At 34.5% G+C, this 27,263-nt stretch overlaps 1 long non-coding RNA gene across 1 annotated transcript in view; it reads right to left on the bottom strand.

Annotated features, from left to right (window-relative positions):
• Positions 1–4,387: 4,387 nt before the first annotated feature.
• LOC129492080 (uncharacterized) overlaps positions 4,388–27,263 on the bottom strand; it is a 61,951-nt gene continuing 39,075 nt past the window's right edge. The window contains exon 3 of the long non-coding RNA XR_010120362.1: positions 4,388–4,504. This is a non-coding gene — a long non-coding RNA (uncharacterized lncRNA). The remainder of the gene's footprint in view (positions 4,505–27,263) is intronic.

The raw sequence follows: 27,263 nt of genomic DNA, 5'->3' as shown, positions 1-27,263 counted from the left end.
AAATTCTGAAACTTTCTAAGAGTTTGGTAAGTCTGCCTCATTTTTTCCTACACTGTGATAGTATAATGTACCATAGCTTACTATGAGGTACATGTACTTATGAGTGAATAATTATGTTCTATAAATAAGGTTGTAAGTAAGATAAGATATTATGATGCCTTTCAGTGAATATATATCAACTGACATTCTAACATATTGGTAGCTCAAGCAATTCTGTTTTATAAGGCCTTAAAACATAAGTTAAGTGGAGAAAAGTTTAAGTGGATATATGTATCCTTCTATGACACAGAGAAAGAAACTAGAATTCTTTATTTTTATCCTTTTGTGCCAAGGTACAGATACCTATAAGATTACCTGCTGTAGTTTTAGCATAATGTCTCCTGAAACCAGACAATATGTAAAATAATTAAATATAAACAAGAAAATAACTGTTCCTCTTTAAAGTTGGTAATTTACAGGGGTTAAGAGTGTTGCTATATAAATTAATTTCAGAATCATTTCCATTCCTCAGGATATTTTACTAAATATATTTTTTAAATTTTCTCCTTATGTTAATGCACTATTGATGTAGTGCTTTTCTATTTAAATGTGGATTTTACTGTTGGAAGGGAATAAGGAAAATTAATTTTTATGAAGTGCTTATTATGTGTCAAATACATTCCTGTTACAATACTGTCTAACAAGTCTCCCAGGACAAAACTTTAATGTAAATATTATCTACTTTTGTCAGATGATGAAACCAAGTCTCAATGATTTTAAACAGCATAATCTAATTCATCAAGCAGAACAAGAATTCAGAAGGCTATCCCTAAAGGTCATACTTTTTCTGTTCTGCCATAGTATTTCATTTCATTCATAAGGTTTCAGAAAAAATAATCTGAAGTCAGACAACTGAAAATTTCCTTCGTGCCAATGACAATGTTTGAATATGATACAATGCAATACCTTGTTTCACGGTTGTTAAATTAGCTGTGGAACAAATTCCAAAGTCAACAACATTTCAAGCATTTTGAACACCACCATGATTAGTATATAGAACTGATTCAGAACTATTTTTGAGTCACACACTTACATTAAGAAGTGGTGTAGCTATGTTACAGCACCATAAATTTTTGCATAGTATATCAGCAGATACACTGCTTCTAATTAAAGACCCTTGAAATAAATGAGTGGTACCTGGAGGCCTTTTTAAAAATAAATTGATAATTTATCTTGTCTTTCTTGAAAGATCAAGATCTTCCCTAGTTACAGTTTAAATACTCACTATATTCAGCACAATCTGTAGAAATATATATATATATATATATATATATATATATATACACAAAATATACATATATCACTCAAAGTTTATTTTCTGCGTGGTTCATCAATAGTCATTTGTTTGTTTTTGGTTTATCTTTGTTGTTCACCTTTGGTTCCTGATATTGTTTCTTAATAGGTTGGGAAGGGAAGTGGGACTCTTTACTGCTCAATAATATTATTAAATTTTTTTATGGTTTCTTATGAAGTTAAGGTATAGGAGGTGGTTGAAACTAATTGCTAAAATACAGTTTGATGGTTTCTGTGTGGATTTCATCAATTCCATATTTTAATAGCATTTGTACAGATAATTGGGGGCTGAATAAATATACTCTTTGTAAATGCATTTAAGTCTTAGAGTTTTTAGAGCCATCAGGAATTATACACATCTTACAACCCACCAATATGTACTGAGGTCATAGAGGAAGGCGAGTTCATGGTTGCAAAATATTAAAATAAAAGACAAAACGGACAGTTTTATCAGGCTTATGAAGATGCACTACTGTTTGATTATTAGCATACTAAGTGAAATGTCAACCCATTTCAAGTCTAAAAATACCATCACCATTATCACAACTTAGACACATCTTCTGGCTTCTGCTGTAGCATCCAAACAGTTATGCCAGTACTGTCTTGGCAGGGGAGCACAGAGAAGCCAGGAGTAGGACAGACTCCATAAATGAAAGACACTGACTGCTCTCCTGCTTTTCAGCACAATCTGTGGTCTCTCCATCAGGTAGAAATATGCCTGTGCTGTTTCTTTTGCCAGCTTCCTACTCACTATCACTAGTAATTGATAATATATTTAACAACTTTATGAAGTATCCAGGACCTTATTTCTTAATCTATAGATACAAATGTTGAACCTTTTAAAAATGGTTTTAAAATTGAGTGTATTATACTATGTTTTATAACTTACTGTTTCATACTCTTTTCTTTTTTTCTTTTTTTGGACGGAGTTTTGCTCTTGTTGCCCAGGCTGAAGTGCCACAATGGCGTGATCTCTGCTCACCACAATCTGCATCTCCCGGGTTCAAGTGATTCTCCTGCCTCAGCCTCCCGAGTAGCTGGGATTACAGGCATGCGCCACTGTGCCCAGCTAATTTTTGTATTTTCAGTAGAGACAGGGTTTCTCCATGTTGGTCAGGCTGGTCTTGAACTCCTGACCTCAGGTGATCCACCCACCTCGGCCTCCCAAAGTGCTGGGATTACAGGCGTGAGCCACCGTGCCAGGCCCACAACTTACTGTTTCTTTAAGTAGTTTGCATGTGTGGTGTTGTAGAAAGACCTGATGACTTTTTTTTTTTGAGACGGAGTCTTGCTCTGTCGCCCAGGCTGGAGTGCACTGGCGTGATCTCAGCTCACTGCAAGCGCCGCCTCCCGGGTTGAAACGATTCTCTGGCCTCAGCCTCCCGAGTAGCTGGGACTACAGGCACCCGCCACCATGCCCAACTAATTTTTTGTATTTTTAGTAGAGACGGGGTTTCACCGTGTTAGCCAGGATGGTCTCAATCTCCTGACCTTGTGATCCACCTGCCTCGGCCTCCCAAAGTGTTGGGATTACAGGCGTGAGCCACCACGCCGGGCCTGAAAGACCTGATGACTTCTATGACTGATGGAAAGAATTTAACTTGTGGTAGATGTGTTCTTACTCTGCTATTAACATTTTCTTCTCTGTAATTCAATGGAAGTATACTTAGGAAGATTATAAAACCCAAGTAGCACTGGAAGGCATACTTTCGTTCACTTCTTGCTCTCTGTTTCTTTTCTTCTTTTTCTTGTGCTCTTTTTTTAAAAAAAATCATACAAATATAATATTTTAGGAAAAATAAGTGCAAAGAAAATCTTATCATATTCTATTTTTTTGTGAAGAACAAAGTATTAATGAGACAAACAGCTATTTTTCTCTTTTATCTTAAAACTTGATTCCTGCAGGTGACATTGTCCTGATCTCTCTTGCACTTTAGTGTAGCATCACAGCTCCATGCTGTCTCATACAGATCATTGAGCATTTTATTTTTTTCCACATTCATTCGTTTCACATGCTCTCATTCTATGTTCTAAATATTGATTAATTAACACGATCTGTTTTTTAAAAACAATAGGCACGGTGATTTGAAGACCCTGCAAAAGGAGCTTTTTTTTTCTTCAGAGAGAAGAGTAAAACACCACTTTACACGACTTTATATCTACACGACTTTATATTTACAGGGCCATATACTGAGAGTGAATGTACAAGGTGAATTAGCAAGATCTTGCAAATAAAGGAATAAGAGAAAAAAATGATGTAAAAATATGACTTGCTTATTATGGAAATTATTTCAGGGTCCATAAAATATTGTATGTAATATGAAGAAAACATAATTTATGTGGGGCCACGTTCTTTTACCTGAAGAAAAGCAAAATACCCTTTACCTAAAAATATCTGTGGACCTCAACTTAGCCAATTGTTGAATGCAGATATTTCTCTTAACACTTTCGAAACTCAAGAAATGAAAACTGAAAAGATTTATGTTTCAAATGGCAATTTCAAGTTATTGTCTTTCCCTAGGGTTTTCCATGTCCTTTAACATGGATGTGAAGTAATATTTATATTTGGATATGAGAAAAAAAGCCAAAACATTAATATATTTGAATTTTAACAGCATTAAACAAACGTATATATCCAGAGTCCGATCCAACTTTCATGGAACTTGGAGCTCGTACATATCAGAGGCTCTCTTTAAGAAAAACAAAATAACATATGGAGATAAAATTATATTCAAAAGGGAATATATGTTTAAAAGACAGAAGAAATTAAACAGTAAAAAGACAACACAAACATTAGAAAATTAGAATGTACCTGTATATAATTACATATAGCTCTATAAAACATTTTTTTCTTTTATCTTTTACTACATATACTTTGATTATCTCATTTTATAAATCTTTTTTTTTAATAAAAGGCCAGGCATGGTGGCTCACACCTGTAATCTCAGCACTTTGAGGGGCTAAGGCAGGAAGATTCCTTGAGGCCAAGAGTTCAAGACCCTGTCACTACAAAAAATACAATAGAATAAAATAGCTTGGCAAGGTGGCATGAACCTGAAGTCCCAGCTACTTGAGAGGCTGAGAGAGGAGGATCTTTTGAGCCTAGGATGTTGAGGTTATAGTAAGCTATGATCTCGCCACTGCACTCCAGGCTGGGTGACGAAGTGAGACCCTGTCTCAAGAAAAATAAAGAAAATATAAGTAAAATAAAATTTATTGTAAAGAAAGTTTTAAAAATCCATTACTTTAGGCATTATAAATTAAGTGTGCTATTTATTATTGTTAACTGAAATTCTTAAAACATGAAACTATAAACCCAAAATACTTGGTGTTTGTAGGAATACTAAATATTTGTTTCCTGGAAATGCGAGAACTCTGATAAGTTCTATTTTGTTTGGTTCCACTAAAAAAATGAAACAAATGCATAGTGTGTTTTTAAACAGAGATGCTGTATTACTGTGTACATTCCTAACAGGAGAGGATTTCTGTTTTGACTAGGTGTCCATAAGGACCAAATATTCTACATAAGATTTTACATGTCTGTTGAATGGCAGAATATTCTACAAAATAGTTAACATTTCAAACATTATTTCTCCTATATTCTCCAGCTACTTCTGATTCAGGTGCACCGTGAGCTCACCTCTCCAAAATTCTAAGTTAATGCATCACACATTCATCCACTATCTCTTAAGTTTCTTGATTACTCTGAATAACAATCTTTTGGCATCACTCATTTCTTTAGCAAATTACCACCTTTTCATTTTCCTTTACCTGTTTCATTTCTTTATTCATCTTTAACCAGCTTAAATGCCATAGTAAATCTTTTAAATTATCCTTTTTCGCATGTCCTTGACTCATTTGCTCATTCCTTGCTTTGCTATATTCAACAGAAAAATGTTTCCTAAGTTACATCAAAACTCTGCTATTTCCTCATCTAGCCATTTAGCTGGACTTGACTGGAAAACAGAAAATCAGTGTTATTCGGCCAGGCGCAGTGGCTCACGCTTGTAATCCTAGCACTTTGGGAGGCCGAGGCAGGCGGATCATGAGGTCAGGAGATCGAGACCACGCTGAAACCCTGTCTCTACTAAAAATACAAAAAAATTAGCTGGGCGAGGTGGCGGGCGCCTGTGGTCCAGCTACTCGGGAGGCTGAGGCAGGAGAATGGCGTGAACCCGGGAGGCGGAGCTTGCAGTGAGCCGAGATCCCGCCACTGCACTCCAGCCTGGGTGACAGAGCGAGACTCCATCTCAAAAAAAAAAAAAAAAAAAAAAAGAAAATCAGTGTTATTCATCTTTCTTTCAATTCTGACCTGGAATGCCAGGAATTCCAGTATGATACCAGGCAATTATACCCCACTTCCCTAGGCTTTTACTCTGTGTAATCGATAGCCATTTTCCAACTTCTTTCTCCTCGAAACCCAGCTCTTCAGTATCAGTGGATGACTTTATTTTCTATATTGAAGAAAATTGAAGTTATTGGTAGAAATGATTCCCAAATTCTCACAGCCTTTCTACCCACCTAAAAACATTTATGCCCACATCCCTGCCTCCCTTCCTATGACTTTGGTGATGAACGTTTATGTTCCTGTATAATCTACATGCCCCTAATTGTATAGTATACAGCCATGTTTTTCACCAAATCAATGACATTGCTCCAAATGCTTTTCTTTCCTCGTACAACTGTGTGTGTGTATGTGTATATGTTTTGCTCTGTAATGCAACATTCCTATTAATTGTCATTTCTTCCTGCATAATATCACCCATTATTGACTGTTTGCTTCCCCCCTATCTTTTTTTTTTTTTTTTTTTTTTTTTTTTTGGCCAGGTAATGCCTATTTCTTTGCTACAAAACTTCTTATAAATATGTCAACAATGTCTCCAATTGCTTTCTTCCCATTATCTCAATCCCATTTCTATCACTTTTTTTGTCTCCGCAATTCCACAGAAGCTACTTTCATAAATGTCACCTATCACCTACATGCCATTAAATCTAATGGCAATGTTCAGTTCTCATCTTACATGACCTATCAACAATATTTGACAGATTTTCTCTTTCTCTGTTTTTGATTCACTTCTTGTCCTGGACATTACATGGTGTTGTCTCCCCTCCTGCACCACGCTTTACTTTCTTTCCTTCTTTTATTCCCATGTTCTTAATTTTAGAGAGCTCCTTATCTCAGCTTCCTTAACTTTTGGTGGTTGCATGTAATAACATCCTAGCTTTTAATAATATTAATGTGTAGTCACCTGCTACACATTTCCATTTGGATTTCCAGGAGACATATTACACTCAAAAGAACAAAACTGGATTTTTAATCTTTCTTTCACAATCTTATTCTCTTCACTGCCTTTGTCATCTTATTTGAATGGATTTCCATCATTTCAGTTTCTTAAACATACCTTCTAATATGGTTTTGATGTTTATCATCTCCAAAGCTTATATTGAAATGTGATCCCTAATGATGGAGGTGGGGTCTAGTGGGAAATGTTTGGGTCAAGGGGATCCATCATGAATGGCTTGGTGCCCTCCCTATGGTGATGAATGAGTTCTTGGTCTCTGAGTTCACTTGACAGCTGATTGTTTAAAAGAGCCTGGTATCTCTCTCTTGCTCCCTCTCTTGCCATGTGACACGCTGGCATCTCTACTCTTCCATCATGACTAAAAGCTTCCTGAAGCCTCATCAGAATGTGAGCAGATGCTGATGCTATGCAGGTCAGCCTGCAGAACTGTGAGCCAAATAAACCTCTTATACTTAAAAACTACCCAGCCTCAGGTATTCCTGTAAAGCCATACAAAATGGACTAACACATCTTCTGATCTTCCTCATGTTATACAACATCAAGATATGCTGTTGAGTCTACATCTAAAAGACATTCAGAATGTAGGCACTTATCCCATACAAATTCTTAACTCTCTTGTTTGACTCACCATCATCCATTAAAGGAATTATTGCAAACCTCTCCTAAAAATGGTTTTTGATTTTTAAAATTTCACCCCACAGTCTATACCCCCTACAAAGGAAGGGGTCCTTTAAAAACATAAGTCAGACCAAGCTACTCCTTTTGTCCAATCTGTACAGCTTCTGCTTTAACTCAAATTAAAAAGCAAATTTCTTGCATCGTCCTTGAAAACCTAATGTGGAACCCCACACCTTTAACTTTTATCCTTATATCCTATTGTTATCTCTTTTCTCCCACTGTCTCAGCTACCCTGGTCAACTTGGAGTTCCTGATGTATTCCAGGTTGGAAACACAGAGCATTTTTTTTCCAGTGGTTAGCTCCTGGAACTCTCCATTGTCTAACTGCCTCGATTATTTAAAGTATATTCTCAAATGTCACCTCAATGAGTCCTACCCTCAACATCATATTTAATATCAAGATTTCATTCTACCTTAACATAGCACACACCCAATCACCCTTATTCAACTCAATCTTCCATAGAATTAATTACTTCAAATATAGTATATTTACTTACATATTGTAATGCATTATAATATTTATTATAAGTTTACTGTTATTTTCCAGTGTAACCTCACCAACTCTAATATAAGCTTCACAGGAGTAAAAATTATTGTGTATTTTGTATCCTGAGAACATTTAAGAGAGTTGGTATATAATACATGACTAAAAAAATATGTTGAATTATCATAATTGTTAGGAGTTTCCAATTTTTTCAAAGACCAATCTATATATTCAGTACTGGTTTCTTACAGTTTAAAGTAAAATTTGTATATCTCTAGTCATATTTCATATCTTATTAACTTTAAATGTCATTGATGAATAAAAAAATACTGGTAAGGCAAAAGAGGAGAATCAAATTATTTTCAGCATCCAATGAGTAGAGTCAACTTTAAGAGACCCAAGCAGCATATGCTAGTCAATTATGCTGTGTGTCCTAATATAGAAGTTGAAGAATATTTAACTCATATTTTTTTCCTTTGAAAGTCATACTTTAATTAAGTAGATGATAGTGATTGATGTTGAACTATTTATAAACTCACGTTTTCTTTATTGAGAAGATAGCTATCTAATTCAATGTCGATATGCACATTTTAATTATTTTCATCAATCTACCAAATCAGAAACATTTGAGATTGACAGAGGATTCTTACCAGGTTTAAGTATGTTTTCTTCATCTGTTACCTTGATTAATAAAACCAGTGAAAGATTTGAAGATGCTTGCATTTTGAGTGCTCTCTTGCCATATAAGTGACTTGGTATAAATAAATTAATCTTAGACATTTTGTCATGAGTTTGTATCTTGTCTTCTTATAGAGGTTAGGTTTGTTATTGGCAATGGATTTTTATAAAAACTGATATATTTATTTATAATGTATTGTTGTAGATATGCCACATATGTTCCATTGCTTTCTGTGGCATAGATCATTACTTTTGTTTTCATCTTTTACTGCTTGAAAGCTGGAAAACTATAACTCATAATATGTGTTTGATTGAGAGCTGTAATGCCAGTGAAGATTTAGGTAAGATGGTGTTTTATATTTATTATTATTCATCTTTCCAAACGGACTTACTAAACTTTTCTCAGTAAGTTTTGAGGATAATGTTCCAAATTTCTGTCATGTTTTTATGTGCAGCTATTTGAACAATAATATATATAAAATCAAGTTTACATGAATGGGCTACACATTTGTTTTTGGCTAGGCACAGCATTTTACTGTACTAATTTTTCTTCAGTAAAATGTAAGTGTACTTAGATTCATTCCGGACTTTCTCAGTGATTGCATAATTTTATGATTCTGGTTGAAATTAAGATAGATTAGAATCGCTCAGAAGAGTGATATTTGCAGATATTTTTCTTCTCTGAATATATGATTTTATACCCATAGCCTATCTGTATCTAAGTAGATATCCTTTCTTAATTTGGACACCATTTTCAGATTCTTAAAAATCTGGTCCATAGAGTCATCAAGACAAAATGCAGTGAATAAAATAATTATTCTTTTATATAATCTCAGTTCTAAAAGTCAGTAATAAGTAATAATATGAATAAAATTATTAGTATAGAAAATTTTTGCAGTAGATAATTTTATATTTCCATTTGTGTGCATTTCTTATTAAATTATCTAGGAATATTTTACTTCTTTCTATTAGTTCACAGAGGGAAACATACAAATAGAATTTTTGAAACAAGAGAAATATAACAAATGCCAAGATTCACCATTATTGTTAGACATATGTATCGTGACACTCCACATTTGAAGTGACTAATTAATGACAAGAAGTTACTATGTAGAGAGAGAAGTGTAAGATTGTGGTGAAGGCAACAGAAGTATTGCAAACTACACTGCCTTCCAGGTGAGACTGCCTAGAAAACATTTTAAAACAAAAGTTTTGCTGGATAGTGGAACAGTGCTGGTATAATAGAATATGTTCTATTCCATATATCTATTAAGACTTCTAGAGTAGAGTTTCATGGAGTATTTCTATTCTATGAATGTACTCAGTCAACCATATATAGTGGCTTCCAGCTAACTTTAAGGTCTAGATCTAAATAAAATGACAAATCAAGTTCTGAAAATGTACTGAATTGTTTTAAAATTACCCCAACCTCGTATTTATTCATCCACCAAGAAATAAGAACATCCTGGTTTGTTATTTTTTCAAATTTTATTTTCTTTTTTCAACCTCTATCGTAGTTTCAGGGGGAAGATGTGCAGGTGCGTTACATGAGGAAAGTGTGTGTCACTGAAGTTTGGTGCACAAATGATCCAGTCACCCAGCTAGTGAGCATAGTACCCAATAAGTAGTTATTCAGCCCTTGCCCCACTCCCTCTGTCACCACCCTTGTAGTCCCCAGGGTCTATTGTTCCCATCTTTATGTCCGCATGTACTCATCATTAAGTACCCATTTCTAAGTGAGTATATGCAGTATTTGGTTTTCTGTTCCCACAGTAATTTGCTTAGGATGATGAATTCCTCAAAAAAAATAAAAATAAAAACCATTTAGGGTTTACATGGCACCAAATCAAGCACCTGATGTATCAACCCTTGGAAAAATATGCATTTGACAGAATGAATTACATCGATAGTATTTTGGCAACATACCTCACAATTATGTGGCAAGTAAAACTAATGCTAGTCTTCTTGAGCCCTGTTGGTTTAATCCAAAAGATTTAAAAATAGCAAAAGTTCTGCAAATCTTGGAAGGATGGTTGGCCCACCAGAACCTTAAGAAATATATGCTAATGTGCAGATGTAAGAGGGTTGAAGGGACTGATCCAGAGTCTACTAAGTATCTAAGAGAAAACAGTCTACAATTGTAGAAAATAAGCAAATGATTTCATATTGGAACTGTATTACACACTATATATGTTCTAGAAGATGCTCTGAGAAATCCTAGACTTATGAAATAATCACTCCAACACTATGATTTGCAGAGAAGGAAGGCTGGGCACTTCAGCAATCTATAGGTAGCATGCAGACCATGTAAATAAGAATACAATGTGAAGAATAACCCCTCCAGCACAGCTGTGACACCAAAGTTCAGACTCTCTCACAGTATATGCAAAATCAAAGAATGAAACAGCACAACTAGAAAAGCAATGAAAAAGGAAACGTAAGTTAAATATGAACAGAGACATTGCAGATTGTAGATTGACTGATGCTCCTGAATGGAAGACTGGAATTATAATAAGAGATGTAACTGATAAAAATCATGTTAGTTTGAAAAAAGAACCTTTAACAGCAGATCTAAAGACTTAACGTATAGCAAAGCAAATTATTATTATTTTTGTAAATGATCAACTCCTAGACCAGATCTTAAAAATCTGAAAATGGTGTCCAAATTATAAAAGGATATCTACTTAAATATACATAGGTTATGGGTATACAATTATATATTCAGAGAAGAAAAATGTTTGCAAATCTTCACTGTTCTGAGTAATTCCAATTTATCTTCATAATTCATAAAATTAATGAATGAATGTCATGGATGCCACCACCACCATCTGGAACAAATTGGTTGAACTGTAAAGGAAGAAGTGGCTGGATGGTACCACACTTCACCATATCAAACGCAATGAGTTGATTTCTACAAAATATTGAGAAAAATAATAACTTCTGATTCCTGAATTCTATATTCACATTTTTATTTATGTGTGCAGGTAACAAATGTATTTTCAAATATGCAAGCATTTAGTAATTATGCATTACATACAATCTGCCTGAAATTTCTTCTAGAGAGTAAAATAACCTGAAAATTTAGAGAAACCATTGTTAGAAATACATAGCGGAATGAAGAAAGAAGCAATCATGTCAAAAGTTTTCATCTCAGTCTCTCTTTGTTTTTATACATATGGCAGGCGAAATTAAAGTAAAATAATTTAATTATTTTGATTAATCATATACTCGTATATGTCATATTGCATAATATATCATATGCTATACATCTCACATCATTTATACAATTAAATCATTAAATATAATAAGCATTTTGCTAATAAATTTGAAAATCTGAATGATTATTAATTGATTTTCTAGATTAACTATTAAAATGATCTTAAACACAAAAAGGGGACCAAAGACTTTTCATTTATTCAATAATTATTTATCAAGTACCTATTATGTCTTTGTCATTCTTCCAGGTGCACAGGACGCATCATTAAATAAACAAAGAGTATGCCATGTATCTTACATCTCATTGATAGGAAATTGACAAGAGTGAATAGACATCCTAACAGAGTTTATAATAGCAGAAGGTTTTAAGTGATGTGGATTTTAAAAAGAAAATTTAAAAAAGTCTTAGAGGGTACAGTGAGAAGAAATGGGCATGAGTTTTCAGTATTAAGTGTAGTCAAATTAGGACTTACAGAGGAGATGAGATTCGTGCACACACTTGTAGTAAGTGGAAGAGTTAGCTAGGGGCCAGATGAGGGATAACATTCCATGTAGGAAGAGCAGCTATAATGAAGAGGCTGCCTTGGGAGCTTGCCCGACATGTTCCAGGTAGACCAAGGAGGCCAGTATGGTAGAAGCAGAGTTCGTAAGAAGGAGGACATGGGGTGTAGAGGTAACAGAAAGCCAGACCATGTAAGGTCTGCTCAGCTATGGAAAGGGCTTTGCATTACTTTCAGTGAAATGCATAGACTTTGCAGATTTGAGCAGGGGAGTGACATGATCTAGCTGGTTTAAGAGGACAGATTGTTCTCTTCCGGGAAAAATCAAGTGAAATGAGAGAAGCAAGAATGGAAACAGGGAGACTTACTCAAAAGCCTGCTACAGGAAAGCAATCAAGAGGATGGTGGTCAGACCAGGGAAGTGGTGAGCAGTGGCGGCTGCTGGATTAATACATCCCATAAGGCCTGTAGGGTTTCTTACATATGAAATGTCGGGGGGGAATAGGCAGATCATTATTACTTTTTTTAATCTCTGAGAGTCACTTTGTCAGATTTTAAAGTATATATATATATATATATATATATATATATATATATATATATATAACTCCAATTTTCAAGAAATCAATCACCTCCATGCAACACATCCTATTTGAAGGTGCGGAGAAAGTGATACTTCACAGTTCATTTTATGAAGAGTATAACCTTGAAAAGAAATGTGAAGATGATAGAGTAGTTTTAGAAAATAACCAACTAACTGGATGCAGATTAAAACAATGTAATTAAATATTAGCAAATTTACCCTGGAGGTATAATCTTGCATCTTAGCTAAGTAGTTTTTATTTCAGAATGAAGAATTTTGTAAAATATTAGAAAATGAATGACTGAAATTCTTCCTCTTACAGTATCAAAAGGTTTTTTTTTTTACTTTAAAAAAATAAAATATAATAATTGGTCTTTACTTTATTCTGTAGTTTAAATAATGTAGCCCCACACTCGACACTTGCTTTTTCTCTTCTGACCTTGTTATTCTTTAAATATTCATCAACAGAGCAAATTTCTCCCAATAGCATATGCAGTTTGATCCTCATCAGGGGGAACTTGTGAGCCCTTAGAGATTCAGGCCCCCAAACACTTGGGCACTCCCATTTGACTGCAACCGGGTCTGTTAGTGCTGAGGCTGGGGTCTGGTCCTGTCACCCCTCAGGTGTCCTTAGGGCAGGATTGACAGACAGGTCCCATGTGATGTGGCAACTCAGTGTAAACATGGAAGGCTGCCTGGAGCCCCAAGCTGAGGGTTGAGACAAGCTGTGTCTGGACTCCATGAGAAAGAAAGATGTGACCAATTAGCTCTGTCTTCCATGGCAATACCCATTAGAAGTGTCTGGAAGGAGGATTTCCATGTAACAGACTCAGAAAGGAGTAAAGTGAATGTTCCATCCTCACTTTAAGTGGTTATTTTGCCATGCAGGCTGAGTTGTCCACTGGCCAGGTGGCCGAGGAGGTAGTCTGAGGGCCACAGAGCTGCAAGTGGCTTCCCAGGACCTGCAAGAAACAGCATAAACCCCAAGCTGGAGGGAGAGTGGAAGGGCACTCACATGGGGTTCCAACGGGATCTGCACATTATAGGCCAGGATGGCATTAGCTCCTAGCTCCTTATTCTCAGGAGTCCCTCTTGTTCAGGTAAAGATAGCTGGCTGGCCTCAGACGGTCAGGTGGGAATGGAGTTAAAGACGTTTTTACGTGACAATGGACTTTACCTTTATATAAACTTTGAGAGCTTTTCATCTAAACTAAAATGGTGTATTTTCTATGAGTTACCAAGAACTCTAAACTGAGCAAAAGGACAGTCTTAATTTAATCAAGGTCTAGAATGAGGGGACACAGCTTCGAAAAACACTGTTGCAGCAGAAGATATAAGGGCCTGTAAAAAATACAATGTTTGCAGAAAATAAAGAAGGGAGGAAGCGTAACCTGGACATGGCCTTCTGCTCCTGGAAGGTAAATGCCTCTCCACTCCCAGGATGAGGAGGGACTTGGTTCAAATGACTTGGATACGCTCCCTGAGTGTATCCAGCTGTCTGCTGAAGTCCTCCACACTCTGCTGGTGCATGGTGGATGCTTCCTCCTGGAACCTTTCCATTTGCTGCTGCTCCTGCGTTTTCTCCTAGGCCTCCTGGGTCAAGGTCCACTTGTCTAGGCTGAGCCGCTTCTCCTCCTTGTTGTTTTTGCTCACCCCCACCATCTCAAACAGCTTCACCACATCTTTATCCTTCTTTTCTCTTCTGCTTGGTCACACTGAGCTCTGCAATGTCTTTAGATTTCAGGGGTACCTTTGGATCTGCTTGTGGGCTACCCTGGAACTTCCTGCAGTTTGGCATGTAGATTGCAAAGGAGTGTTAACATTGGAAATGGAATTGATGAAATTCAGGATTTATTCATTACATCTGTGCAAATACGAATATAATAATATGGCCAAATGCATAAAGCATATCCCTTTATGTGAACAGGAAGCAATGAATTACACTGAAGTTATTACACAATTTTCAGAAAAATTGGAACAAAGCAATAATATATGCTTGTTAGCACGAGAAGTTCTATTCACAGTAAGGAAGCAAGGGGAAAAATAACAATAATTGGAAGAAAAGATAAACTGTGTGCAAATATATGATCATCTAACTGAAAAACTCAAGGAAATCAACTGAAAATTGTTCTTAGAACCAATAATAGAATCCAGTAAAATGAGAGAGCTTCAAACTGCATGGAAAAAAAATCAGTATTCTGTAAACAAATGAGAATGTGATCTTGAAAAAATGATACTAAAAAGCACTTATAACTTTCAAAGTTTTATTTAGTTTAAACGTTTATGGTTAAAAATGATTCATAAATTTGGAAATGACTTTCATAATAGCAGCTATTTAAAATATTACAAAGCAAACAATAAGACACATAAGCATTTTGCATGAAATGTAATTTTATATGTAAGTCCACATAATTACACAAAGTCCTAGAATATTGTACTGATACATTTTGAAAAACACCTTATTTTCTTTAATATTTACTGAGAATCTATTTCATACCTAGCATTTGAATCATCATTTATTTGAGAAGAAATTTGATGAACTGTATTTTAACTGGTTTACTTACAAGAAATATGTTAACTTTAATAAAAAATAGATGTGACATTTTGCTGATTCCTGAGCTTTTAGATAAACATCTAAATCCACACTATTTTGAAAGATTGAAACTATGTGGCAAAGGTCATACATTTAAAAATTAATGGTATGTAAATAAGTAATACTATAATGAAACACTTATGATACCACACATAGCATGAAATTATAACAATTGCTTTGCTTTCCTCAGTGAAGTAGAAATCAAGTTTACCAGGAGGCAGTGATAAAGTGATGGGGAGTGGAGTGTAGGTAATTTGAGAAGAAGCAAGAAAACAAATATAATCATCTGGTAGAGAGGAGAAATAATACACTGGTTACATATACTATTCTTCTCAAGCACTATTAGGGACCCTTTGCAGTCAGCACATTTTTATTTGGTTAATTTTGGTTTTGTATTGTGTTTTTTCCCTAGCCAGATTCAGTTTCATGGTGCAGATATAGAACAAGTGGAAATTTCAAGTTAGTAAAGATTGCCTTAGCACAAAGTAAGGATAACAAGAAAAAGAGGCAAAAATGTGAGAGTTTATGCAGGAAAGTGGCAAGAATGATTGTAAACATTTAAGATGTTAAGCGTATATGGGGGTGAGGGTGTGGAGATGAGAGATTGTAAGAATTTCATAGGATAAAAAGATTTACATCCTGGTGGCACTGAAAGATTGTTGCAGCCAGAGAACCAGAGTGCCTGAGCTGTTACAAACAGAAGAGAAAATTGGGAGTGCTGGGATCATGGCAGGTTACCTTGGACATAAATTCCACGAGAATGGCCCTGGCAGGGAAGGGCCGCTGCGTATTGGGAGACCCCATTATTGGAGAAGAAGGGGTTGAAGAATTCAAAGTGCAGGATACTAGGAGATCCGCAACATGGATATTAAAATCACCAAAAAATTATGAAAAGGATCATATTGAAGAGAATCACAAAGAGTCAGAGCTCAAATCATCAAAGACAGATGAGAAGCCTCCTGGGAATGTGATAGTCCACTGCATCAAAGAGAGACATGAGGGTTGCCGAGGAAACCAGCCCTTCTTTAATTATTCCTATTTTGTGTCGTTAAGTCCGAAAGCTAAAAATCTCCACTCACGAAAAGTTCACTTTTGTTTTAAATCCCCCGAACAAGCCTTTTGACATCCTTCTGGATCTTTAATATTTGATTTCCCTGGATACATATAAGTAATTCCTTTACAGGTCTTAAATGCTTTTTGTTTCAAGGCAAATACCATGCATATCAATGATCCTTTTGAATATTCTTATTGAAGTTGCCAGCTGATGGCACTGAAGTCCACCCTCCAGCCTCTCCACCTCAGTAACTACCACAGTGCTTCATCTTTCCTTTCACGTCACCAATACCCACACCCTGGAGGCCACGGGAATATCACAGAAAGGGTTCTTGGCAGGGCCAGCAGGAGCATCTACTACATTAGAGGACACAGGAAAAGGTGGTCAGGATGGACATGATGCTAATGGTTTCCGGAGAAAAAGTGATGTACAGAGTCCCAGGGAGATTGGAATGCCAAAGCTTTCTTTGGTGCCTGAAAGGAGCAAGGACAAAGGAGCATAATTAAATATATCCTGGTATCCTTAAAGAAGACAGAATTGGAGAGGCTATGATTATGTAGAAGAGAAAGGACTGCCAGAAGCAGATATCTTGGGGGTCCCCCTGGACTCCTGTTGATAGAGTCTTGCAGAAGGGCAGCATTACTCCAAGTGCCTTATTGATCCCTGATGTGTGGTGTCCTACTGTGACTCCTTCCAGCTTCTATTCTAAGCTCAACACTGCCCTTTCTGGTGATGAACTGCATGGCAGCTTGTTTTCTCTGCATAGTCTAGCACTCATTTAACTGACTTTAATAATTTAATGAAGTTGAATTAAATTATCTGGTGTTTGTAAACATGTCTATATTATTTAGGGTCATCTAAAGAGCTATAATAAATAGACCTCAAAATCAGAAAGTTCATAAAAAATACAAAGCTGTTTCTCGCTCATATACCAGGATTGCTGGTTGAGGGAGGCTTTTTCCACCCCCCGTTTCAGGTATCCAGGTCCATGGTGCTTCCTGCCATCTTTAAGAGATTATTTCTTAAAACCACACATCTACAATCATGTGATCATTGACAAACCTGACAAAAACAAGCAATGGGCAAAGGACTCCCTATTTAATAAACGGTGCTGAGAGAACTGGCTAGCAATATGCAGAAAATTGGAATTGGATCCCTTTCTTACACCTTATACAAAAATTAACTCAAGATGGATTAAAGACTTAAATGTGAAACCCAAAACTGTAAAAACCCTAGAAGAAAATCCAGGCAATACCATTTAGGACATAGGCACGGGCAAAGATTTTATGATGAAATTGCCAAAAGCAATTGCAACAAAAGCAAAAATGGGCAAATGGTATCTAATTAAACTAAAGAGCTTCTGCTCAGCAAAAGAAACTATCATCAGAGTGAACAGACAACCTACAGAATGGGAGAAATTTTTTGCAATCTATCCATCTGTCAAAGGTCTAATATCCAGAATCTATAAGGAACTGAAGCAAATTTGCAAGAAAAAAAAAAAACAACCCCATTAAAAAGTGGGCAAAAGATATGAACAGACACTTCTCAAAAAAAGACATACATACGGCCAACAAACACATAAGAAAAAGCTCAACATCACTGATCATTAGAGAAATGCAAATCAAAACCACAATGACATACCATCTCACACCAGTCAGAATGGCGATTATTAATTGAAAAGTTAAGAAACAACAGATGCTGGTGAGGCTGTGGAGAAATACAAATGCTTTTACACTGTTGGTGGGAATGTAAATTAGTTCAACCATTGTGGAAGACAGTGTGGCAATTCCTCAAAGATTTAGAACCAGAAATACCATTTGATCCAGCAATATCATAACTGGGTATACACCCAAAGGAATATAAATCATTCTATTATAAATATGCATCCACGTGTATATTCATTGCAGCACTGTTTACAATAGCAAAGACATGGAACCAACCCAAATGCCCATCAATGATAGACTGAATAAGGAAAATGTGGCACATATGTGCCATAGAATACTATGCAGCCATAAAAAGGAATGAGATCATGTCCTTTGCAGGGACATGGATGAAGCTGGAAGCCATTATCCTCAGCAAACTAATGCAGGAATAGAAAACCAAATACTGCATGTTCTGTCTGACAAGTAGGAGCTGGACAAGGAGAACACATGGACACCGGCAGGGGAAAAGCACTTACTGGGGCCTGTTGAGGGAGGTGGGTGGGGAGAGAGCATTAAGGGAAAGAGCTCATGCATGCTGGGCTTCATACCTAGATGATGAGTTGTTCGGTGCAACAAACCACCATGGCAAACATTTACCTACGTAACAGACCCGCACAACCTGCACATGTACCCCAGAACTTAAAAAAACAATAAAATAATTTAAAAAATAATTATGAAACCAAAAAAAGCTCATTTCTAAATTTTCTAGAGTCATCACACTTCCATCCTGCACTAAGCAGGAAAAGTGCCAGGTAGAGGATGCTGGAAAAACTGTACAAGCATGTCTAGAAACAGCAATATTTCTATCACGGAATACATAGCCATATGGGTGTCTAATTGTAGGGAAATCTGAATAATGTAGTCTAGCTCAAGGAGAAAGCATTCAAGAAGAAAGAGAAATTTCTTTGGTGGAGAGCAATCTCCAAAGATATTTCTGAGAAGTTCTTGTCAGCCTGTTTAATCATTTTCTTACCTAACTGAAATAATAAACCTGTTTAAAGAATATAAAAAATGCCAATCTACAATTAATACATTTCATCTTCACTATATTCTTTTGAAATGAATCTCTTTAGAGATTTACTGAATAAATGTAGATTTCGTTTCTAACATCTACATTTTCTGTTTATGTTATTCAGAGGAAAGAACTGTACGCTGTTTCTTTAGCATATGTCTTTTCTTCTTAATATAATTAAGTGGATTTTGAAAACAAGATATTAGTGATTTGAGACTATTTATAATTCCTTGATATGGTTATGAACTTAGGATGCTTCTAGTGAAATTAGAAGTTAACTCAATGATTATCACAGAAAGCGTTTGAGGCATTAAAACATTACTTTTAATGGAAACATTGCTACTGAAGGAATAAATCACAATGCAGCAGAACCAATTCAGTCATTAAAAGAATCAAATAACTGCATCATGAAAAGTTGACTATGCTGTTAAGCTGAACAATTTATTTTGAAGCTTTATAATGGATCCTGTGAAGTCCAGGGCAGAGATACTTGGACATGTCACATCTTGGCACACAGAGATGATAATATTTTCATGGAATTCTGGTGTAAATGGTAAAGCTCTTTATGTCCACCCCAAGTCTTGCCAAGGTGCCCTGAGGTTTGCATAGTCAACATTTTAGTAATGTAGATGGAAACCTGTGGTCTAGGGAAGAGTTCTAAATCACTTTCTATTGTGATGCTGCATAGGTATCACCACAAGGATGCTTGGATGCTATTTCATAATTAAAAGAAAAAAACTTACACTGACATATGTTGTCTTGGCTTGCGGAGTGGGTGATAAAAATGGAGAAACAAATTCAACTCTATATAGTGAGCCATAAAATTTATAATAGAATAAAATAAAACCTAACCTTAGTTAAGTGAGTTGTCATAGGATAATTTGATAACTATTAATAAATTATGGTCATGCTTTTGCATGAATTATTTGATAAAAAGTCCCAGGCATAGTTTCACCATCCTAAGAATCCTCTACGCTGTATGATACTGCAGTGGTGGATACATATCATTGTACATTTTTCCAGATTCTAGAATGTACAAAACCAAAAATGAACTCTAATGTAAACTGTGGTCTTTGAGTGCTGATGATGTGTCAATGCAGTTCATCAATTGTAACAAATGTACAGCTCTAGTAGAGAATATTGATAGTTGGGGAGGTTACGCATGTGTGAGGGCAGGGAGTATTTTGAAAACCTTTGTATCCTCAGCTCAATTTTGCTGTGAGTGTAAAACTGCTGTGAAAAATAAAGCCCACTTTTTTAAAAAACGGTTGTAGTCATAATGATCAAGTTTAGGAAGATTTTTTAAAATGTAATTGTTGTCTTAGCAGAAACGAAGAGATAAGTTCAGATAATAAATACTACTGCTGATGATAAAACAAATCTCCTTACTGAAAATATAAGTCACTTTAGCTAATTGTGTCATGCTGTTGACCTATAGGCAGGTTACAGGCTGGCACTGACACCAGATTAGATGCATGAGCCCCTGGGGGCTCCAGCTCAGGCTCTCCAGGACCTGAAAATTTGAGAGCAGTAGATTTTCAGTATATGCATGGCCTGTTGGTGAGATGGATGGACATCAGTCCCAGCTCTTCTCCTGCCTTGAACCTCACGTTGGTCAACAAGGAGGAAGCTATTGAGAGACTTGGTGCAGATCTCTATGGCAAATCAAAACTCAGGAAGGGGTGTCATTAAGTTACTGGCAGTCACATCAAAGGAAAAGCATATCAGTAATTCTTCCAGTTAGATAAATTATACAAAAATATTAGAATAGATTATGAATTATTTGCACGAAAATGTATGCCTAACATTTGGGAAGCGATTTTGTAACATATATTTTAGTTTATATTGAGAATAAAAAGGAACATATTTGTTTATATCTTTATTTGATTATACCAGGTATAAAGATGTAAATAGGGATTTAAAGGGATAAATATCATCCCTGTAAATAAACTTGCATATATTAAATAAGATTATTCTATTTACATATTTTGTACATGAAAATACAGCCTGCCTGTTCCCCTGAGTTAAAAAGTACAGATGTCATTAACTTTTGGAAGCATGGCATGACATGTCATTGTATAGATTGCATTCAGTCCATTCCTTTATTGAAAAATATTTTAGTTTTTTTTTGTATTTTTATATTCTAGCACTTTTCTTTCTTTCAGTAAGCTTCTCCAAATAGAATTTACCGCTCCAGATTCTAATCAAGTATAGTTATCAGTCTTCGAAAAATTATGGCAAGCTGGTAGATAAAAACATAATCTCATTTTTATTTTATTTTGAAGTATCCATTTTATGTAAGGAAGCTAAGAACATTTTGTGTATGTACTATTTATTTTGATCAACTCTTAGGAGATTTATATAGTCAACAGCCTTATTTTAAAAAATATTATTCTATTTTTTGGTAACATTGTTACAAACTTTCTGTAAAGAGGAAAGTATAAGATTTGCTAGTCTAATGCATATTTTTTCCCTTTTACATTGTTTATGATATATTTTTATGCAAATATACTATGGTATAATTTGTGTTTATCATAATTTTTGGATTTTTCCTCCCTATGATTATTCTCTCACTTGTTTGGGATCCCCAGTCCCACAGTGTTATACAAATGTTCTCTTAAACAATTTTTGATTTTTGTTATAGTTTTTATACTTAATAATCCACAGAAAACTTATTTTTAAAAAAATATTATTTACTGTTTAGGGCTATTGTTTCTCTTGCTTATTTTTTAGCATCTACTTTTAACCACATCTTTTATTTAATAATTTTTTCCTCACTGAATTGAAATGCAACTTATCCTACATAATATCTCCATATTATATTTGGATCATTTTCCAGACTTTCTGTCCTTTTCAAATAATCCATGCATTATTATTAAAAATACCATCTGATTTAAATAAGGCACTTATAATATATTTTGATATCTTTAAAAAATACACATATTCCATTTTAAAAAACTGATGTGTCAGAGGATTCTGACTAGAATTTTAATAAATTCATAAGCACATTGAAATCATTAAAATCATGACTTTTCTATTCAGAAGTTCCTTTGTTATACTCATTGCATAAGAGTTGATAGCTATCTTTGTCTGCATATAGGTCCTGTATTTGTTTTATTTAATTTATTTAATGCTATTTTATATGTATTTTTCCATTTTCATTAAAATGTATTTTTATTTGAAATTTAAATTTGTTCTTCCTAATTTATCAAAAATATTGATTTATATATATGCATGTAATATTCAGCCATATTAATAATATGGAGTTCATCATAACATGTTTATAGCAAAATCTTTTCAAAATATGTAAACACAAAATGAAGCTAAACTTATTTTGCTGAACATTTAGTTTGTTAAATGTATTGTGTTAGACCTCTCCAAGGCCATACTGAAAATGTCTACTGATAGTTTTATTTCTGATTTTAATGAAAATAGAACTGACAAGTTATCATTTAGTATGCTGACTTTTGAAAATTTTGACCAATAGTCTTCATAAGGTTCCATTATTTTTTCTATATTCTGATGCTATCCATTTTTAATTAAGATTAACTTGTTTTTTTGTACATCGTGACATAAATTTTACTTTAATATTCATATAAACAGATAATGTAGTTACATGAAAAGTTTAGAAGTTACATGGATGTGCATGTACAGAAAACTAATCAAAAGAAAATACACATATGAGAAACAATTTGTATCCAACTTAAACCAAACCTATTTGGATTTTAACTTACGATGATAAATCTCTGAACAATCTAAGCTGATAAAGCTTTTGGTCTTCTCAGATGGCTTTTGTGTTGAGGTACAAAATCACTGAGCTTGGGAGTTACTTAAAACATTAAAAGCCACAATATGATTTAAAGTAAATAAAGGTTTATAACCTCATCCCACAAAATAACTATTAGGTTTTGAGTAATTTTAAGCATTATTCAACCTTCAGCAACCAGCAGAAGATTCTCCATGCTATTAAAAGGTATTGGAGAATTTTGCTAAGGTTTTTAAAATTTATGTTAGATTTACTTCCAGTTATTCCGAGAAGATATTTTTGTATAAAATAATTGCATATTACTGTCTTTTTGTGACAAAATATACTTCAATATATATGTACTTTTTAAAGGAAATTGATTACAAACCCAATATGTTTTTTAAAACTTTAAAACTTTTAACTTAAAATTGAAGGACCATGGAAGAATTGTCTCGCAGAAGACAGGTAGGTGCTTTTCTCCATTAAATAGTTTTTATTAATACCCAGTGTTCTGGCCTGTTTCAAGAATCCTTTTTTGAAACCCCCTTCTCAAATTTTTATTACTTTTTCAAAACTGAGGCTCTCTAAAGATGGCTACATTTTAAGTCATACTTCAGCAGAGCAGACATTTATTAAAGTGTGAGCAGTTTCTCTGAAGAAAGCCCTGGACTCAATGAAACCATTTTAGTGATCCATCTCGATTGATGCTTAGAGACTACGACTGGATGGAGGAGGTCACATTGTTTTTAAACCTGTTATATATCATTCTAAGTAAATCATTGATGAGAGCTTTATGAAAAAAATGAACTCATTGCTATTGGCTAAGTACCATTTTCTTTATTAAGTATAATATAAATATTCAGGATACTGTAGTTTCCTAAATGTTTAGCCTAATTCCCCGGCCAAGGAAACATGACAAATTGCATTTTGAGATTTTGAAAATACTATTTTCACTGGCTTAGGCCACTTCTGTGAACCAATTTTTCTTGTTTTTTGATTCAGTGGGTACGTAGCCAGGGTTGTTACATTTATTCCTTATTTTATTTTATTTTATTTTTTTGGAGACAGAGTCTCTTCTGTGATATCTGTATTTTCCACTGTGTGAAGGGTGTATTAAAATAATTTTTCCAGAAAGAGAAAAAAGTAATTAAGCACTTAAATGATTTTGTTTTTTTTCTAATTCACAGGTTTGGAAGTTGGGAGAAAAAAAATCACAATCATTGTTAGTTGTGTTGTTTAACAATTACCTAAACAAAATTGTTTACCTTGAGTCTTAACCTCCATTTCCTGGTACACATAGCAAAGTCAATAACTCATGAATACTTCACATTGTTTGATATTCACTCCTCAAAATCTTAACTGAATATTCTTCTTTAGAAATAAATATAATGGCTGGGTGCGGTGACTTATGCCTGTAATCCCAGCACTTTGGGAGGCCGAGGTGGGCAGATCATTTGAGGTCAGGCGTTCAAGACCAGCCTGGCCAATATGGTGAAACCCCATCTCGACAAAAAGTAAAAAAATTAGCTGAGCGTGGTTGTGTGCACCTGTAATCACAAGTACTCGTGAGGCTAAAGCAAGAGGATCGCTTGAAACTGGGAGGCAGAGGTTGCTGAGAGTGGAGCTTGCACCACTGCGCTCCATCCTGGGCAACAGAGTGAGACTCTGTCTCCAAAAAAAAAAAAAGGAATAAATGTAACAACCTTTCCCATGTACCCACTGAGTCAACAAAGGAGAAAAATTGGTTCAAAAAGGTGGCCAAAACCAGTGAAAACAAGTGAAGCATTTTTTTTTTGGTAGAACTATTAAAATGCTGTACTAAATCAATTGAATAATGTGAAGGTAATAGCATATTGCTACTATCATTTGTTACTCTAATTGTTCTACATTTACGGAGTTCTGCCTTGGGTAGTTTTAATAGCAGTTGTTAACCATTGTCATTTATCAGCCACCTTATTACAGTTCAAAATGGAATTGTAATTGAAACACTTGAACAAGTTAAAATTGACAATAAACCCACAGTCCGATAGGATTTGCTTAATGAACTTGATGCAATAAAATTTTAATTGTTGTCAAGCATTTGTAGAATATATTGCCCAGAAGTTTTAAATTTTGTGATTAACACAACAGTTCAAGGGGGTAAGTTCACATGAAGAAGCAAGAGGCAAGTGAAATTAAGCATAGCATTATTCTTTAGATTATGGAAGTAGTAATGATTTTACTTTTCTTGGATTCTTTAGCACTTTTTTTCCTTCCTCCCTGAATCTCTTTGCTTCCTGTGAGATATAAAATATAGGACAAAGGTAAATTTTGCTTAATCCAAAACATATTATTCCCTGGTCACCACACCTGAATTTTTATGCTAACAAATTACATCCAAATCATTGGATAATGTATTGCATTTATTTTACCACACCACTTTCACGTTTATTAACATATGTGGACTTCCTTGTCAATCAAACAACAGAGGCTATTTATTATGTTGTTGTGAGAATTAAAGCAGATAGTAGGCAGATAATCTATGTTAATTGTTTATTTTCTTAATTTTTATAGTATCTATTAAACTCATTGAATCATTAATATTTATTAAATGGGAGTATGCATTTTCAGAATGATTGGCAAGAAACTAGTTAATTAACCGGGTCAGGATTTATGTTAGGTAGCTGATGACCAAGCAAGATTGAGAGAGAAATTGTGAATCTAAATATTTTTATCGTTAGAGTGTGAAATATTAGGTTTGTCTATGTACAGCATTGCAAAATTTCTCCTGGTTAACTGGGTGGAAAGTGAAGTTTATAAGCAGCAAAAGTGTAAGGAATGGCTGTAAGTGAGACAAAAATGTCTGAAAAGAAGGTAAATACTGAAAGTTAAAGATATTCATTCATCCATTCATTCATTATTTAGCAATGTCCTCTACCTTCTTTGTGGAACACAAAAACTCAACTGACCTTAATAATAAGGGAAACATACATTTTCTTGGGGAAGAAAGGTAAAACAGATAAGTACTTAGACTAAGATTTGGGATTATATTTCTTAAGTACCTTGCTGAACTCTCCATAATCTAGAAAAAAAGACTTTCTTAGAAGACTGTATTTAATATGTCACTTTTAATTTAATTTACAAAATTAAATTATGCAAAGTATGCCTCTTCACAGAAATACATCTGTATCCTAGCTCCATCTCCTATGGCCAGTAGCAAATGCTGAGGGTTTCTTCAACAATGGGCTTTCCATCTCAGTCATTCAGGAGATTCTTTCCATCTCTGATGCTGTCTGCATATGTACTACTTTCTACTCTTAAACATGTGTTTTGGGAAGCATTCATGTCAACACAACATGTGTTTTTAATATGGTGTATCTCTGCATATTTATGTATGATATTGCGTAACATGGTTTTTTAAAGCACTCCCATAGAGAAGGACACTAAGTCTGCTCCCACTTTTTTGGTTGCTACCAATTATTATCTTTAAATATACATCTCTGAATTCAGATGCAAACATTTCTGTAGGATAGACTTTCAGAAGCAGAAATGCTGATTTCAAAGGTAATTATATTTTAATTTTGACAGATACAATCATATTCCGTTCAAGAGTTATTAGCAGTTCACAGTCCCACAAAAGCATATCAGTGCTCATTTCACTAACAAAAATATTACTTTAATAATTGCAGTCCAATAAACAGAAAATGATTTTAATAGATGCTTGATTTATGCTTTTGTAATTATCAGTGGTGTTAAGCTTTTGTTCATACTTGTTAATTATTTTATTTAATCTTTCATAAATACTGTTACAATCCTATCCTGTATTTTATTTTGCTTTTTTCATTCTTTTCTTGATATTTAATACCTTTCTATGTAGTTACATATATTATGAAAATATTTTTCTTTGTAAGTCAACAATTATTTTGTGATTTTTATTTTTATCCATTTAAAGCTTTTATGTTTAGATGTTTAATTAAATTCATCTAAAATTATACTTCTGGTTACCGAAGATAGCATATTATTAGTCAACTGTGCCAGATTTGATGATCCAATAGTTCATCTTTCACCAATAAAAGAAAGGACACTTTTATCACATACTAATTCCCATGGATTATACATTGTGCTACATCTCTTTAGGCATTTATGAAGAAAAAAGTCTTAATTCATATAGATTTGTGGTTATTTCATAGGTAACTACTCTAGTTAATTTCTGTTTTCCAAGTTTTCATAGTTGTTAGTGCTCATTATATATTCCTAGTGAATTTTAGTATAAACTTACTGAATTAGTGGTAAATTATTTTTGATTTATTTAATTTGTTTGGAAAGAATTGACCTCATGATTTTTTTGTGTGTGTTCAAAAGATTTGGAATTCTCTCTTGCAGTTAGGTGTGCAAAAGTATTT

The sequence above is a fragment of the Symphalangus syndactylus genome, chromosome 1 (assembly GCF_028878055.3).
Source record: "Symphalangus syndactylus isolate Jambi chromosome 1, NHGRI_mSymSyn1-v2.1_pri, whole genome shotgun sequence".
NCBI classification, from domain to species: domain Eukaryota; kingdom Metazoa; phylum Chordata; class Mammalia; order Primates; family Hylobatidae; genus Symphalangus; species Symphalangus syndactylus.
This window is presented reverse-complemented; position numbering and strand designations above follow the sequence as displayed.